The sequence below is a fragment of the Diabrotica virgifera genome, chromosome 1 (genome assembly GCF_917563875.1).
Source record: "Diabrotica virgifera virgifera chromosome 1, PGI_DIABVI_V3a".
Lineage (NCBI taxonomy): Eukaryota > Metazoa > Arthropoda > Insecta > Coleoptera > Chrysomelidae > Diabrotica > Diabrotica virgifera.
The window spans coordinates 203,579,336-203,597,218 of record NC_065443.1 but is presented as its reverse complement, the minus strand read 5'-3'; positions in this window follow the sequence as shown (position 1 = coordinate 203,597,218).

Here is a 17,883-nt window from a genome sequence, read left to right as displayed (position 1 = left end):
TAAAGTCCCTAACTTTTTTATTATCCAACATAAGCGAATGAATAACAAACAGAACGTTAAGAAAACCTGGGGCTATAGTTGGGTTTTAATTTCAATATTGTATAAAGGCTAGAATATTCCACAGTGAAAATTGAAAAAAAAAACCAGTTTGATTGGTACGCCCAGTATACAATGATAATTTACCTGTCTAGAAACAATGTTATTACAGCGATATAGTTAAAGAATAAGGCTATAGCACAGGGGTGGGCAAAAGCCGGCCCGTGGGCCGGGTCCGGCCCTTTCGCTTACTTTGTCCGGCCCGTTGAAAAACCCCGCAAGTACCTAATCTTTTTAATCCCTTTTATGTGATTTTGTTGAAATCAACAATAATAGTTTGCATAGTGTTCACATAAATTATTAAATATATAAATAATAGAGAGTATTATAATTACGAACAGCCTTAGCTAACTATATTTTTAAAAACTGTTTAATTGTAACTATTTACTTTAAATTTCTTTTAAAATATAGGGAAATCCCCGGAGATTCATAATTGTTTATTCGGTATTAATAATCGTATTTAACTCTCAAGGTCTCAAGACAAGCACTCGGTGTTTGGGTATCTATTTCAACCATATCACTGACAGTTTATGATCTAAATACCTCAGCACTTTGGTCCCAATAATATGATTCTTTATTACTTTATTTATTAAATCTGAATTAAGTATGGTTGTTTGGAATACCTACTTCAGTATAAAATTCATTGTTACCGATTTTTGCCGAAGTTTTACAACTACTTCGAAAGACGCGTATAAGTTTATTTTGATTTAGCACTGGTCGTATTTCCTATTACTCTTCATATTTCTTTTGATACAGTGTGTGTTATTTTGCAAATATATAATAAATTTAAAAAGTGGAGGACATTTTGTAAGTAAAATTTGAAAACATTGTTTTTATTTTATTGTATTAAAATATTTATTTGTAAGCATTTGCAAAATGATACAATCTAAAAAAAGAAAATTTGATTTGGAATGCAGAAATTTTAATGAAGCATGGACAGAAAAATACCTTTTTACGAACATTGGTAAGAAAGCAATTTGTTTAGTTTGCCATTAAACCATTGCTGTTTTCAAGGAATATAATTTAAAGAGGCATTTTACATCAAAACATCCAAAATATGCATCGTTTTCTTTAGAAGAACTTAAAAATGCTGCAGACAACTTAGCAAAAAACTTAAATAAACAACAAAATATTTTTAGCAAACAAAGTAACATCGAGAAATCTACCACACAAGCAAGTTATGTTATTGCACACAAAATTGCTAAGTTATGTAAACCTTTTTCTGAAGCAGAATTTGTTAAACAGTGCATGGTAGAAGTGTCGGAGATATGTTGTCCTGAAAAAAAACATATTTTTGAAAATTTAAGCCTGTCAAGGAGAACAATAGTACGACGGATCGAAAATATTTCAGGAAATTTACTCGACCAGCTAAAAACAATAATTGCTGATTTTACATATTGTTCTCTGGCGTTGGATGAGTCCTGCGATATTACTGACACAAGTCAATTATTAATATTTATTCGGGGCATTAACAAAAAATGTGAAATTCGCGAGGAACTTCTTAGTGTGCATCCAATGAAAGATACAACTACCGGTGAAGACTTCTTTAACGCTGTTGAAGAGTGTTTAGTTAAAGTAAATTTACCGTGGAACAAAATAGTAAGCATCACTACGGATGGCTGTCCTAGTTTAACAGGGAAAAATGTGGGCTTACTAAAACGAATCAGCGACAAAGTAAAACAGTTGCAGCCAGAACAAGACATATTATTTTTACACTGCATTATTCATCAAGAAGTGTTATGTAGAAAAGTTTTAAAATTGAATCACGTCGTTACTGTTGTGACAAAAGTTGTAAATTTTATCCGGGAACGTGCCTTAAATCATCGACAGTTTGTTGAATTTTTGAAAGAAATTGAAAGTGACTTTTACGAAATTCCTTACTACACTGAGGTGAGATGGCTTAGCATCGGTAAAGTTTTGGACAGATTTCAATATTTGCTTGATGAAATAGTATCCTTCTTGTCGATAAAAGAAAAACTACATGATTTTCCTGAATTGCAAAATGAGGCATGGCTAAACGATTTGTCGTTTTCTGTAGATATTGTAAAATATTTAAATGAACTTAATGTAAATTTACAAGGGAAAAACCAGTTCGCTTTCAATATGCACTCAAATGTCAAAGCATTTATGATAAAACTAAACTTATTTGCTGAGAACTTTAATAAAAAAATATTAAACCACTTCCCATCATTACAAACACGACGAGAATTATTGAAAAATTCTGATTTTCTTAAATATAGTTCAGTAACACAAGACCTGCATACTGAATTCCAAAGAAGATTTCAAGATTTCAAAGCTATTGACAAACCTTTGTCATTAATTAGTCAACCTTTCAATTTCGATGTGCAAAAAGCTCCTGTTGAAATTCAGCTAGAATTAATTGACTTACAGGCAAATAATTTATTAAAAGAAAATGTTCAATCAAACGAATTGAGTGCTTTCTACGGTGCTTTGAATACAGAACATTTTAAACATTTTTTAAACTATGTTCAAAAATACCTAGTTTTATTTGGTTCGACATATATTTGTGAAAGAACTTTTTCGTTGATGGTTTCTACGAAAAATAAATATCGATCACAAATTACTGACGAAAATCTACACTCGGTATTAAGGATTGCTACAGGTGATTTGGATCCCAATTTTGAAGAAATAATATCACATGAACATTCGCGATTTCACGTTTCGCATTAACTATTATAGAAGTTATACTTATAATGAGTATTCTATTAATTTTAACGTTTAATGTTTGTCTTTTTTTTATAATTTTATTTAACATTAGGTATATTTACAAAATATGTATCAATATAAATTAATTTGTATCGTTAAAATATAAATAAATAAGAAAATAAAATCTTTCAATAACTGATTTATTTAATTACCATTAATTTATTATTATTCTTCTAACGCCGACTCCACTAATAAAGGTTGGCTAAAACACCATTGCAAATTCGTCTCTATTTTCTGCTTTTCTTAAAAGCGTCTGTGTGTTTAACCCGGTCCAGTCTCAAATGTTTTCAGTCAGAATATTTGTCGTCTATCAGGACCCCTTTTTCCTTCGAACAACTCGTACATATAATTTCTGAGCATGTGCCGTAAATATGCTGTCTGTCTCCTTTTAATGGAGGTCAAAAGTTCTCTGTCTCTTTCCATTTCGTGCAACATCATTTTGTTCGTATATGATCGGTCCACGGTATTTTCTAAATTCTCCCAAAAAGCCACATCTCAAAAGCTTCCGGCTTTCTCATTAAGTCAGCATTAACAATCCAAGCTTCGGCACCATAAAAAAAGAATAGAGTGGATATATGTACAACATTTTATCAACTAATATCAGATTTGCAGATTGAGTCTTTGGTGACTCAGAAATGTCCTCATCTTCAAAAAGTCTACCCTCAATTGCTCTATTCTTGATCGAATTTATGATTTCGAATTTAAATCTTCCGTAATCCAGACTCCTAAGTAAGTATTTCATTTTGTCCACTTGCTCAATATCTTCATTTTTTATCTGGTTCTTTTTCTGGATCTTCTTATGATTTAATATAATGACCATTTTTTTTTCAATTACGTGACATATTTTACTGGGCACAAGTTTTTCGCATGTATTCCCAAGTAGGACAATTTATTATTACCATTTTCTAATTATTAACAGTCAAATTTCTTTGTCCAAATGCTTTAAAATAATACTTATAGTATTTATTTCTTGAGCAGGGAATAAACTACACCAAAAAAATTCGCGTGAGCACAGCGTACATATCCGGTATAGTCCTCCGGCTCGAGAGACATTTTGAAACTTTCATTTTGGCCCGCGCTTAAAAGTAATTGCCCACCCCTGATCTAAGCGGTTTTTTTTAAATTTATGGGTTTTGCAATATTTTACCGTCAGCGAACGGACTAATAGTAGAGGATCCGATATAAGGCCGATCTGCATCGATCTATTTAATGGATAACGTGTGCGTGAAGTAACAATGTATTTTAAACGGGATTTACTTTTTCGCACTGTTTTTGACACACTTTCATATAATCAAATATCCTTAATTTTCGCGTTGTCATGGTGATGACATAATGAGCAATAAATTACAAAAAAAAATTTGACAGTTTTGTGGTTTGAAAGAAATTAGAATGTTTAAATAAGTTCTAAAAATTGTAGAATAGGAATGAATTCCAGTGATGAAGAGTTACAGTTTTTTTATTTGTTTATCGTAGATAAAATATTGTATGAAACTGTGCGTGAAGTACTTTTTGCGAACTTAAGCGATGTATAGCACTCGCTCCGTTGTCGCTTGTGCTCTAAACATCACGTGCATTCGTAAAAAGCATACTTCACGAACTGTTTCATAAATAACTATTTTCATATATTAAAAAAAATGTTTCGACCCGGGTAGATATTATTCCAGATTTTCAGATTTCAGCACAGTGTTAGATGGTTGGGGCATATATGGAGAGCAGGTAGCGTAACAACTATAAACTCAATTTTACAATGGAAACCCGGAATTAGAAGGAGACGCGGAGGAACTAGAATAAATGGTTACAGGAAGTAAAGGAAAATTTATATAGGGCAGGAATTAGAGACTAGCAGAAAAAGACAGAGGATAGAAAGAACTGGAGAAGCACAGTCAATAGTATCGAGTAGCAGACTGGGACTAATCTGCTCTAAAAAGATGGACCTAGATAGCTTTTTAGCAGCTCAACCCCACCTGGTGTATTTAGCCATTTAATTTTCTTATTACACATTATTATTGGTACATCAAAAATTAAAAGGACGGTGCCTGTAATAAAATCTAAAATTCAAAATTTAATCAAGAAAAATAATAAATATTAAAATTTCCTATAAGTTCAAATTTATTTATTAAAATTTTTGATATAATTTTCATAAATAAATTACTTACTAATAACACTTTTTTAATTAATTCCAAAAAATTCATTTTGCAGCAATAATAAAATATTAGTATTTGTAAAATAAATATCAATCATATCATAAATAATACAGGTTTACAAAAAAAAACTAAATTTCGGACTATTTGACGAAACCATGTTACAAGGAGGTTTTTGGGGTGGCTGATCACGAATCCGGGGTCCGCTCACCTCTTTCACGCCAGGTAAAGGTCATTTCAAGGTCAAATCAAGATAAATCGACAGTCGCTCTGAGAAAGTATATTAGGGCGTTTTTGGTGTCGCTGATGACGAATCATTAGTCCGCTGACCTCTGTCACGTCTAGTTCAAGGTCAAATCAACATAAATCGACACAATCGCTCTGAAAATATAGGGGTTTTGGAGTCACTGATCATGAAAACTGCGGTCCGTTGAGCTCTACCACGTAAGGTAATGGTCATTTCAAGGCCAAATCAGGACAAGTCCACAAAACTGATTTGACCTTGAAATGACCTTTACCTGTCGCGGTTGAGCTCAACGGACCCCAGTTTTGTTATCAGCGACCCCAAAAACCCCCTAATATACTTTTTCAGAGCGATCGTGTCCATTTATCTTGATTTGACCTCGAAATGACCTTGAGCTAGACGTGATAGAGGTCAGCGGACACAAATTCGTCATCAGCGACCACAAAAACCCCCTAATATACTTGTTCAGAGCGACGGTCGGTTTATCTTGATTTGACCTTGAGATTACCATTACCTGACGTGATAGAGGTCAGCGGACCCCGGATTCGTGACCAGCGACCCCAAAAACCCCCTAGTCATATGGTTTCGTCAAATATTCCGAAATGTATTTTTTTTGTAAACCTGTTTAATCAAAAGAATATCAATCTTTTAATTTAAATAGACAACTTTAAAACATAGAACTGCATTCACAACTGTATTCACAGTAAAAGTTTCAAAAGATCACACATTACGCTTAAAGTAAGAGGTAAATCAGCAGACGAGTCGTTGTGACTTCCAAAATATGACAACACCGCTGGAAGTAACAACGCACCTTGAACTACCCTATATATGGAAGCCATAACGTATGCTGTACGCTTCGGTATATACGTATATATATACAAAATTTATTTTGGTAAATCCTTTCCCCTCAATAGGTAGACCCATTTTATAAGCCCCCCTTTTACCAAATACACAATTTTTAAAAAATAATTCCTAGTAGAAAAGGTGGAAGTCGGACAGCCTCTTCTGTATACCGGAAGTCACAACTTAACGTGCATCAATATATATATATATATATATATATATATATATATATATATATATATATATATAAAGACGAAATGGATAATTGCATTTTTGCTACTAGGTGAGTGTTCGAATTCAAGTAAAATGCAATTATTACTTGGTGGATTTATAGAAGAAACCCACTAGAGTATGCTTAGCGCGACCTCTATGTGTGAAATGAGAAAATAAAATATTCTCTTGGCAGCCCGGCGAATAGCAAAATCAAGCTTTATAACAATAAAGCTATGAAAGTCGATGTAACGGAATCCTTTTTCCGACAATACATCATGCAAACACCGTTTGGGCTAACCAATTCGTCTCTTACTGGAGAATATAGTAAAATGAAATGGATAATTGCATTTTAGCCGGATTCGAACCTCACCGGAGCCCGACTAGTTTCGAGTCATGTCAACTCGTCATCAGGGGACACTAGGTGAGTGTTCGAATTCAAGTAAAATGCAGTTATTACTTGGTGGATTTATAGAAGAAACCCACCAGAGTATGCTTAGCGCGACCTCTATGTGTGAAATGAGAAAATAAAATATTCTCCTGGTAGCCCGGCGAATAGCAAAATCAAGCTTTATAACAATAAAGCTGTGAAAGGCGATGTAACGGAATCCTTTTTCCGACAATACATCATGCAAACACCGTTTGGGCTAACCAATTCGTCTCTTACTGGAGAATACAGTAAAATGAAATGGATAATTGCATTTTAGCTGTATTCGAACCTCACCGGAGCCCGACTAGTTTCGAGTCATGTCAACTCGTCATCAGGGGACACTAGGTGAGTGTTCGAATTCAAGTAAAATGCAATTATTACTTGGTGGATTTATAGAAGAAACCCACCAGAGTATGCTTAGCGCGACCTCTATGTGTGAAATGAGAAAATAAAATATTCTCTTGGCAGCCCGGCGAATAGCAAAATCAAGCTTTATATCAATAAAGCTATGAAAGGCGATGTAACGGAATCCTTTTTCCGACAATACATCATGCAAACACCGTTTGGGCTAACCAATTCGTCTCTTACTGGAGAATACAGTAAAATGAAATGGATAATTGCATTTTAGCTGGATTCGAACCTCACCGGAGCCCGACTAGTTTCGAGTCATGTCAACTCGTCATCAGGGGACACTAGGTGAGTGTAAAATGCAATTATTACTTGGTGGATTTATAGAAGAAACCCACCAGAGTATGCTTAGCGCGACCTCTATGTGTAAAATGAGAAAATAAAATATTCTCTTGGCAGCCCGGCGAATAGCAAAATTAAGCTTTATAACGATAAAGCTATGAAAGGCGATGTAACGGAATCCTTTTTCCGACAATACATCATGCAAACACCGTTTGGGCTAACCAATTCGTCTCTTACTGGAGAATACAGTAAAATGAAATGGATAATTGCATTTTAGCTGGATTCGAACCTCACCGGAGCTCGACTAGTTTCGAGTCATGTCAACTCGTCATCAGGGGACACTGGGTGAGTGTTCGAATTCAAGTAAAATGCAATTATTACTTGGTGGATTTATAGAAGAAACCCACCAGAGTATGCTTAGCGCGACCTCTATGTGTGAAATGAGAAAATAAAATATTCTCTTGGCAGCCCGGAGAATAGCAAAATCAAGCTTTATAACAATAAAGCTATGAAAGGCGATGTAACGGAATCCTTTTTCCGACAATACATCATGCAAACACCGTTTGGGCTAACCAGTTCGTCTCTTACTGGAGAATACAGTAAAATGAAATGGATAATTGCATTTTAGCTGGATTCGAACCTCACCGGAGCCCGACTAGTTTCGAGTCATGTCAACTCGTCATCAGGGGACACTAGGTGAGTGTTCGAATTCAAGTAAAATGCAATTATTACTTGGTGGATTTATAGAAGAAACCCACCAGAGTATGCTTAGCGCGACCTCTATGTGTGAAATGAGAAAATAAAATAATCTCTTGGCAGCCCGGCGAATAGCAAAATCAAGCTTTATAACAATAAAGCTATGAAAGACGATGTAACGGAATCCTTTTTCCGACAATACATCATGCAAACACCGTTTGGGCTAACAAAATAGTTTTATTTTCTTCAAACCCCTTCGTACTTTAAACTTTTCTGAGAGGCTACCCTCCAGCCAAAAGCGATATTACGTAGGTCAAAATTTTTGACGTAAGAGAACTGTTTATTATAAACATGGCAATAATGAAAAGTCACATTCTAATGTTTTGACAGTTCTCTTACGTCAAAAATTTTGACCTACGTAAGTCTGTTGACTGTGATATTACGTAGGTCAAAATTTTTGACGTAAGAGAACTGTCAAAACATTAGAATGTGACTTTTCATTATTGCCATGTTTATTATAAACATGGCAATAATGAATAATGTTTATTATAAACATGGCAATAATGAAAAGTCACATTCTAATGTTTTGACAGTTCTCTTACGTCAAAAATTTTGACCTACGTAATATCGCTTTTGTAGTAAAAATACTATATTAAATTTCTGAACACAACCTACGAAACAGTAAAACTAGAGACAAACGCAATCAAAACATTAGACATTAAATTATTCAACATATATAGACTAATCAACGACAGCAAGGACAGGAAAAAGGAATTACGGGAATCATTGAAGTTAGACATTCCAGAATACATACGCGATAAGTTAGTATCTTTATGCGAAGATTATTCAGATATATTCGCCCTAAGGCATGACATGCTAACATGTAACAACTTCTACGAGCAGAAACTGAGAGTTAAAGACCAAACTCCGGTATATATTAAAAACTATAGGACACCTCATGCACAAACCGAGGAATTAAACCGACAAGTACAAAAACTAAGAGACCAAGGAATAATAGAACCGTCCACATCAGATTACAACAGCCCAGTAGTGCTGGTACCGAAAAAAGCGATAGATGGAAATAAAGCATGGAGATTATGCATAGATTTTGGACAACTGAACAAGAAAATAGTCACAGACAAATTTCCTTTACCAAGAATAGAGTCGATATTAGATCAACTAGGAAGAGCAAAATAGTTTTCAGTTATAGACTTAATGTCAGGTTTTCACCAGATACCATTAGAAAAATCATCGAGAAAATACACATCGTTTAGCACGGAAAATGGAGCATTTCAATTTACCAGATTACCTTTTGGATTAAATGTAAGCCCAAATAGCTTTTCAAGGATGATGTCAATAGCATTTTCAGGATTAACACTAGACAAAGCATTTCTTTACATGGACGATATAGTAGTAATAGGAATATCTGAAAAACATCACCTAGACAACCTGAAAAAGACATTCGAGACATGTCGAAAATTCAATCTGATACTTATCCCAGGAAAATGTCAATTTTTTAGAAGAGAAGTAACATATTTAGGTCATGATCTTTCTCAGGAAGGAGCATCACCAGACAAAGCGAAATATGCAACTATTGAACAATACCCGACACCTAAGACAGCGGAGGAAACAAAAAGATTCGTAGCATTTTGTAACTATTATAGACGTTTCATTCAAAATTTTGCTGAAATATGCAGACCACTCAACAGATTATCAAGAAAAGGAGTAGAATTTTTTGGTCAGAAGAATGTGAAAAAGCATTCAATAAGCTTAAATCATCTCTGATGAAGCCACCGATCCTAAAATATCCAGATTTCAATAAACAATTCATCCTAACAACAGACGCATCCAACGAGAATTGTTCAGCAATTTTAAGTCAAGATTATAACGGAAGAGACCTACCAATAGCATACGCATCTAGAAGTTTCAATAAAGGAGAATGTAATAAACCTATAATCGTTAAGGAATTACTAGCGATTCATTGGGGAATTAATCATTTCAAATGTTATTTATATGGAGCACCAACATTTTTAGTCAAAACGGATCATAAATCCCTAACACATTTATTTGCAATGAAAGAACCAACTTCGAAACTTACAAGGATCAGATTAGGTTTAGAGGAATACGATTTCGAAATAGAGTATATAACAGGAAAAAATAACTACGCAGACAGCCTTTCAAGAATAACATTACATCAACTAAAGAACATAGACAATACCCATATATTAGCTATAACACGAGCTCAAGCAAGAGAAAAGAAGAAAGAAGCAAGGCAAACGAAGGCAGAAAGTGAACTCGCACTACAGCCAGACGCCCCCAGACAGACAGTAAGAAAGGTACTAAATAATTTAGAGGCGCATAGACTACCAATTTTGTCTTTTGGAGCAGAACTAATCTCACCAAGACTGAGCATTAGGGTCAAAAACAAAATAAAATGCAGCAAGAGCATAGCCACAGGATTCAATCATTTCGATTTAATCCAAATGTTGGCACAGCTTGATAAGCTGGCGGTAGAGAAGACAGTACGTAAAGTAAAGATATACGTAAACGATATTATTTTTAAATTGTGCAAAATAGATGAATTTATTAAACAAGGAAACAAAATATTGAAGAATGTAGAAATATACATATGTGAAGTACCAGAAACAATAGAAGATGACAAAGAAAAACACAAGTTAATAGAAGAATATCATAATCATCCGATGTTTGGAGGACACGTAGGAAATAACAGACTCATAAAGAAGCTAAAAGCAAGATTTAGATGGAAAAAGACGTAAGAAAATACGTTAAACAATGCCATGAATGTCAAATTAACAAACCGAAAAGAACACATGTCAAAGAAGTCGTGATATCGGACACTTCTTCGAAACCAAAGGACACAGCGTACATAGACACGATAGGTCAATTCACTAGAAGCAATGAAGACAAAGAAGAGCGGCAAGAAGAAAATAAGCCCAAAACATCACAACACTTTAAAATAGGAGACCTAGTCCTCGTAAAAAGGGAAGAGAAACGTAAGTGTAATAGTCTTTATGTAGGCCCCTTCACAATAACAGAGGTAAATAACGTTAATTGTAAGATCAGAATGGAAAACAATAAAATCAAGGAAATACATAAGAATAGATTATATGCTTACAATCCGAGAATACAGTGAGTGACAAGTGGAAAGGGAACAATGTTGATAACAAACATTTTTTGTATTTAATTACTAGTTATAGGAAATAAAAACTTAACTTGTATTGATTACAACGCAGTAAGCAGGTGGTGGTATTATCAGAAAATTTTCTTCCTTTTCCGTAGTCAGAAAATTTTTGGACGGAATGGGAAGATGTATTGGTATACACTGCATCTCTTAGTAATCATCTTATTAAGTACAAGACAAATTCTTGTAATAGTTAAATGTTAAATACGTTTGTTTATAGTAAACATGATTGACCCATATTACCACACCTGTATCGGCTTTCGATACAAGGTCAGTTTGCAATAACAAATAGTATCCTTTATTTATAATCAAGTCGACACAGCATTTTTAATAAAAACACTCTCACTTTTATTTATACCAAAACAGTAAACAGGGGAATCCACATTCTTAGTTCTAATTTCATTGCGAAAAGATTAGTCATGGTATTTGAGATCCCAACGGGTAAACATCATAGCTACTAGATATTATACCACCAGCTCTTTACCGTAGTTACTTCAACGTACCAATAAATGAATTTACAGTGAGTATTGTTACTTCATCAACCCTTATGGTAGGGGGTAACCACCCCTCAATTATCTGAGATGGTTCAGATAAACAGGAACCACCATACCCCTCTGTCTAACTCCTTGAGTTGTTTCAAATGGTTCTGACTGTATATTTAACATTCTTACTGTATTTTTTATTTTCATGTATATACTTTTTGTTGCCGTACCATACCAGAGGTATGGTATGGTATCGTATACCATGGTATGGTACGGCCATGTACAGAGAATTCCAGATGACAGGATCCCTAAACAGATTTTGACATGGACACCACAAGGGAGAAGAGAAAGAGGAAGGCCGAGAAGAAGCTGGAGGGTGGGAATTGAAAAAGAACTAGAGGAAAGAGAAATCCCTCCAGGTCTATGGCTAAACAGAGAAGAATGGCGGTTAGGAGTCGGAAGGCGTCGGAAAACGCTGTAAACCGATAGTAGTAGTAGTACTTTTTGTTGCTTCTATCAGTTCTTCACTTACTTGTTTCTTCTTTAGGCTTTCCCATATGTCTTTTCTTTTGACTGAGTCGAATGCTTTTTCCATGTCTATAAAGCTCAGATATATTTCTCTATATATATAACGAAATTATATTTATTCATTTTTAAAAGTTCTTTTGTTTTTATTAGTTAATTTTATTTTTTTTAGAGGTGGGCCAACGATGTGGCTTTAGTCAAACTAAAGCAACCTTTGAAATTGAACGATGCTGTTATAGCCGCCAAATTGCCCGAGCAAGGAGCAGAAGCTAATGGATCAGCTGATCTTGTTGGATATGGCGACAGCTTCTTGCCTGATTTCAACACTTTAGGCTATATCTCAGACTTGCCTCTTATAAGCTACAATGGTAAGGAGAGTAGTTTCAAAAATTAGCTCAATAAAATTTAACTTTAACTTGATTTTAGACTGCAAACAAGCTCTTGACGAGATATTGGATGAAGAGGATAGTATTTTGGACGAAAAGAGCAACCTTTGCGCAGGTGTATTAGCAAATGGAGCTAATAACTGCGATGGAGACACCGGTAGCCCTCTTACCCAAAATGATGTTGTTATTGGTATTACCACTTGGACCATTACTCCCTGTCAGAGCAAGGGAGCACCTGATGTATTCACCAACGTAGCCAACTTTGTTAACTGGATCAATGAACATATTTGACAATAAAAGTGAAAGGAACAATTGTTTTTTAACGACGAAAATATATATTTAATTTCTCGTATTTTTTTTATTTTCTACCATAGTGATATCGTAGTTCAACATTACAAGACGTAAATAAAGCCACATCTAAAGAAAATATTAGAAAATAAATTCTTATTTCTTTTATAATTCTATTTTTTTTTATTCTATTTTCTATTTTTCTTAATTCTATTTTTTTATTCTTTTTTTTTATTCTTTTTTTTAATTCTTTCTTCCCAAATAAAGTTTATCCACTAATCATTTTCCAACATAATCAGCAGTCATATTGATATCAAAGAGACCATCTTTCGAATCAAGGTTGTCAGTTATATTTCCTAAAATTCCCAAGTTTATATATTCTGAAAATGTTTTCTCTACTTTAGTATTCAATTGTTAGTCAATGACACTATTAGAAAGATAATATGAAAATATTCTTAAAAAATATATAAATTAGTTAACTAGGTACTTAAAATTTCAATGGGCCTTCACTAATAAATTGAAGCAACTTTGTATATATTATACTTTAAAGAAATTTTGGAGTATCGGCAACACTGTAGTCTGGAGAAAATTAAGAAGCTCCTTTTAAATTGACGTTGTCATGTTGATGATTTTAACGAGATCTTAAGAATTTACTTTAATGTTAAAACAAGTTTAAATTAAATTATTACTTAAACATTGAAAGTATCAAATTTTAAGTAATAAAAAACCAAACTGTGATGGTCACATCCACTACTTATATATTTCGTTTCAATTCAACAACAAAAGAACACTATTAGTTAGTTCTTCCCTACTCTGCCTAACGTTAAATTGGCATAGTATTTCATGATGGCAACACAGCGAAACACATGTGTCTCTACAAACAAAATTTGTCCATCCAACAGTGGCGGAGTTGTAACTGGAAGGTTAGGTTATATTTTGCTACTATATAAATAATTAATCGAATTAAAAAACAACGATTTGCACGTTCAATGTGAACTCGTTTCAAAAAAGAATATACTGGATTGACTGATAATGCAATTGTTTCGAGAATTCAGGAATTAACAAAAATCGGGTATAAGACGATCTATAAAATTGTTAAATTAGGAACTGTTACATATTTATCATTCCTTAAAACGAAAGCGACGAAATAAAAAATTGGGTATGGTTAACACTGCTGCAAAGGACGTTGATCAATGTTTATAAGACAGTTTATAACTTATTAGTTTATTACAAAGAAAATAGGTAGATAGTCCATATTGTGAGGACGTTCCAATCTGAAAAAAATTATAATTCGATTTCTTTACAGATTTTTGTTCAAAAATATCCCCTTAAACAAATCTGAAGGGCGCCGAGCTAATTTTTTGTGCAGAATTTGTTTAAACAATTTTTTAAACAAATTTAAACATCACCTTTTTTGCTCCAAAATATATTTTTTTAAATTTTTTGGTCATTCTAAACAAGACAGGTACCTTGTCATTTTTCTCAAAAGTTGATAGTTTTCGAGTTATAGGCGAATCTAGTTATAGGCGATCTGAAAAATGCGAATATACGCATTATAGAGGCTTAAAACCTCATATTTAAATTATTATTTTTGAAGTTGTCAAGAGCTTAAATTGAAGTTTAAACATTCATTTTCAAGATTCTCAATAGTAATCGGGTCTAACTTCAATTTAAAACGTTGTTCTTTAAATGTTAATTATGCGCGTCAATCCGATTTTATGCCGTATACTATTTCAAAAATCTCTTATTTTGCTCTGAAAAACATTTTTTTAGATTTTGTAGACCATTCTAAACACAAAATATTTCTTTTCATTTTTCTGAGAAGTTCATAAGAGATTTCTGAAATATGGTTTACGGCATAAAAATCGGATGGACGCTCGTAATTAACAATTAAAAACAACGGTCTAAATCGAAGTTAGACCCGATTACTGCTCAGAATCCTCAAAATGAATATTTAAACTTTAATTTAAGCTCTTGACAACATTAAAGATAATAATTTTAATATGAGTGTTAAGCCTCCAAAATGCTTATTTTCGCATTTTTCAGATATTAAATCGCCCATAACTCGAAAACTATTAACTTTTGAGAAAAATGACAAAGTACCTTTCTTATTTAGAGTCACCCAAAAACCTAAACAAATATTTTTTGGAGCACAAAAGGTGATATTTTGAATTTGTTTAAAAAATTGTTTAAACAATTTCTGCCCAAAAATTGAGAGATTTTCCTCGATATAATTATGCAAAAATTAATAAAAATTATATGATTTTTCTTGAAATATGCGTTTGATGAACTGATCCTTTTTCTTAATTTCCACGCCAATGGTCGGTATTGGCATCAAAGAATCTCAAAAGCCGACACTTGACAAACTGACTTTCGAAAAAGAATACATCTATTTTACAATTTTAAACCTATATTACAAATGTGTTTATACAGCGTTTTATATACTTTTATATCTTTAGATATAAGTAATTGGGAAAGATTGTATGGATTTTTAATACATTTGAATTTATTCAATTCATAATTTAAATGTTGTACCTTATCCTGTATGGTGTTACAATTTAAGATCATATGTTCCGTTGTTCCTATTTCTCCGCAATCACATAAGGGATCTTGCCCTAATTTAATTTTAAAAAGATGTGATGGAACCAAAGTGTGATTAAATCTTAATCTGCAAATCGTTTTGACGAATGCTTTTTCGAAAATGCCCTCTTTGAACCATGTAGAAGAATGAATAGAACTTTGTAAGTTTTTATAAAATTTTCCCTTGTGACTTTCACTATACCAAGTTTCCCATTCCTGCTTCACTTGGTTTTTTGAAAATATTTTTAAATCTGAAGGGGTACATTTATAATTGCTAATGTAATTTATATTTAGGACCTCTTTTGCTAAGTTGTCGACTATTTCATTTAGCCCAGAAATGAACGGGAAATTCGGTCGTGTAATTTTCAGGGGCAACTCCGAATTGCATGAAAATTTGGATTTAGGTTCTACTTACCTCCACTTCAAAGTTGAAATTGTGCCGTTGGTTGCTTTTACTTGGGGGGTGACAGTCACCCCTTCTCGGGGGTGAAAAAACATACGTTCAAGATAAGACCGGAAATGGATAAATTGACTGATTTTAAGCAACTTTTGTTCTATAGAGTTTTTTACGTAAGTCAATACTTTTCGAGTTATTTGCCATTGAAAATGTTGATTTTGTCGACAAAAAAACTACGTTTTCAGACGGCTTTTCGCAAATAACTCAAAAAGTAAATATTTTATCGAAAAAAATATCCTTAGCAAAAGTGTAGCTTATAAAAAACCCAAAAAAATGGTGTATCAGTAAAGTCTATCAATCAAATAAAAACAGAGTTGTAGCTCATGAAAAATACGTTCTTATTCGTCTAATTCCAAATCGAATAATTCAAGGAGAAATCACCGAAAAATTAAGGCACTTTTCGGGAAAAGCCCATTTAAACTTTTTTAAAGTGTTTATACAAAGCTTTGTTTTAATTGTTAACAAAAGTTTTAGCATTATAAATAAGCGAGTTACGCTCAAAATAAAGTTGGCCCTCTTTTTTTTTTGTAAAATATCATGAAAATCTCGCCGTGTTTAGCTCCCCAAATGAAATTAATCGCTACCGCTTTACAAACAATTTACTTATCTATCTATTTTTTATATGATCTGTCAGTCTCACCGGTTTAAGGTGTTTATTTTTGAAAGGGTTAAAATTGAGAAAGCTTGAATGGGTCACTAATCACGAGTGTATGCAAATTTTGAACAGCCATATCTTAACCAATTTTTGTCTTACGGAGAAACAAAATGAAACTAGCATATTTACAATAGCAAAACCTAAATTTTTTACTCTTTAAGATTTTTCTTATCACTAATACTTTTTAAGTTATTTTGAAAAAATGAAATTTTTCAAAAATTTTTAGAAATTTTTTTTTTACTATAAAACCAAATGTTTTTAAAAATAAGCACTTCAAACCACTCAAACTTACAGATCATATAAATAATACACATACAGTTAAAATATATGGTAAAGCCAAACGATTAATTTCATTTAGGGTGCTAAATAGAGGGAGGTTTTCACGAGTTTTTTACCAAAAAAAAGGGGCCAACTTTTTTTTCCAGTGTAACTCGTTTATTTTTGATGCTGTAAACTTTTGTAAAAAACAGATAATAAGCTTTTTTTCGATACTTTAAAAATGTTAATAAGGTTTTCCCGAAAAACGCTTCTTTCTTCGGTGATCTCGCGTTGAATTATTCGATTTGGAATTAGACGAATAAGAACGTATTGTTCATGAGTTACAACTTTGCTTCTACTCAATTTGTAGACTTTACTGGTACACCATTTTTTTCGTTTTTTTATAGGCTACACTTTTGCTAAAAATATTTTTTTCGATAAAATATTTACTTTTTGAGTTATTTTGGAAAAACGGTGTGAAAACGTAGTTTTTTTTTGTGGAAAAATCAACATTTTAAATCGCGAATAACTCAGAAAAGTATCGACTTACGTAAAAAACTTTATAGAACAAAAGGTGCTTAAAATAAGTCAATTTATCAATTTCCGGCCTTATTTTAAACACGCGTCTTTCATCCCCCGAGAAGGGGTAAATGTCACCCCCAAGTAAAAGCAACCAACGGCACAAATTCAACTTTGAAGTGGAGGGTAAGTAGAACCTAAATCCAAATTTTCATGCAATTCGGAGTTGCCCCTGGAAATTACACTCCAAAACGGTCATTTATTGGGCTAATTATGTTTTACACCGCAGTGCGCTTTAATCCATGCTAGTTTTATGCGTTTTCCACTGTTCGTTAATTCCATAATTTTTTTGGCAATATTTAGTTCAATGTAATTTAAATTGGTTTTATTGTGGAGTTTATTTATAATTCTGCGGAGTATATTGAGAAATGTTCATTTAATCTTTTTGTTACTC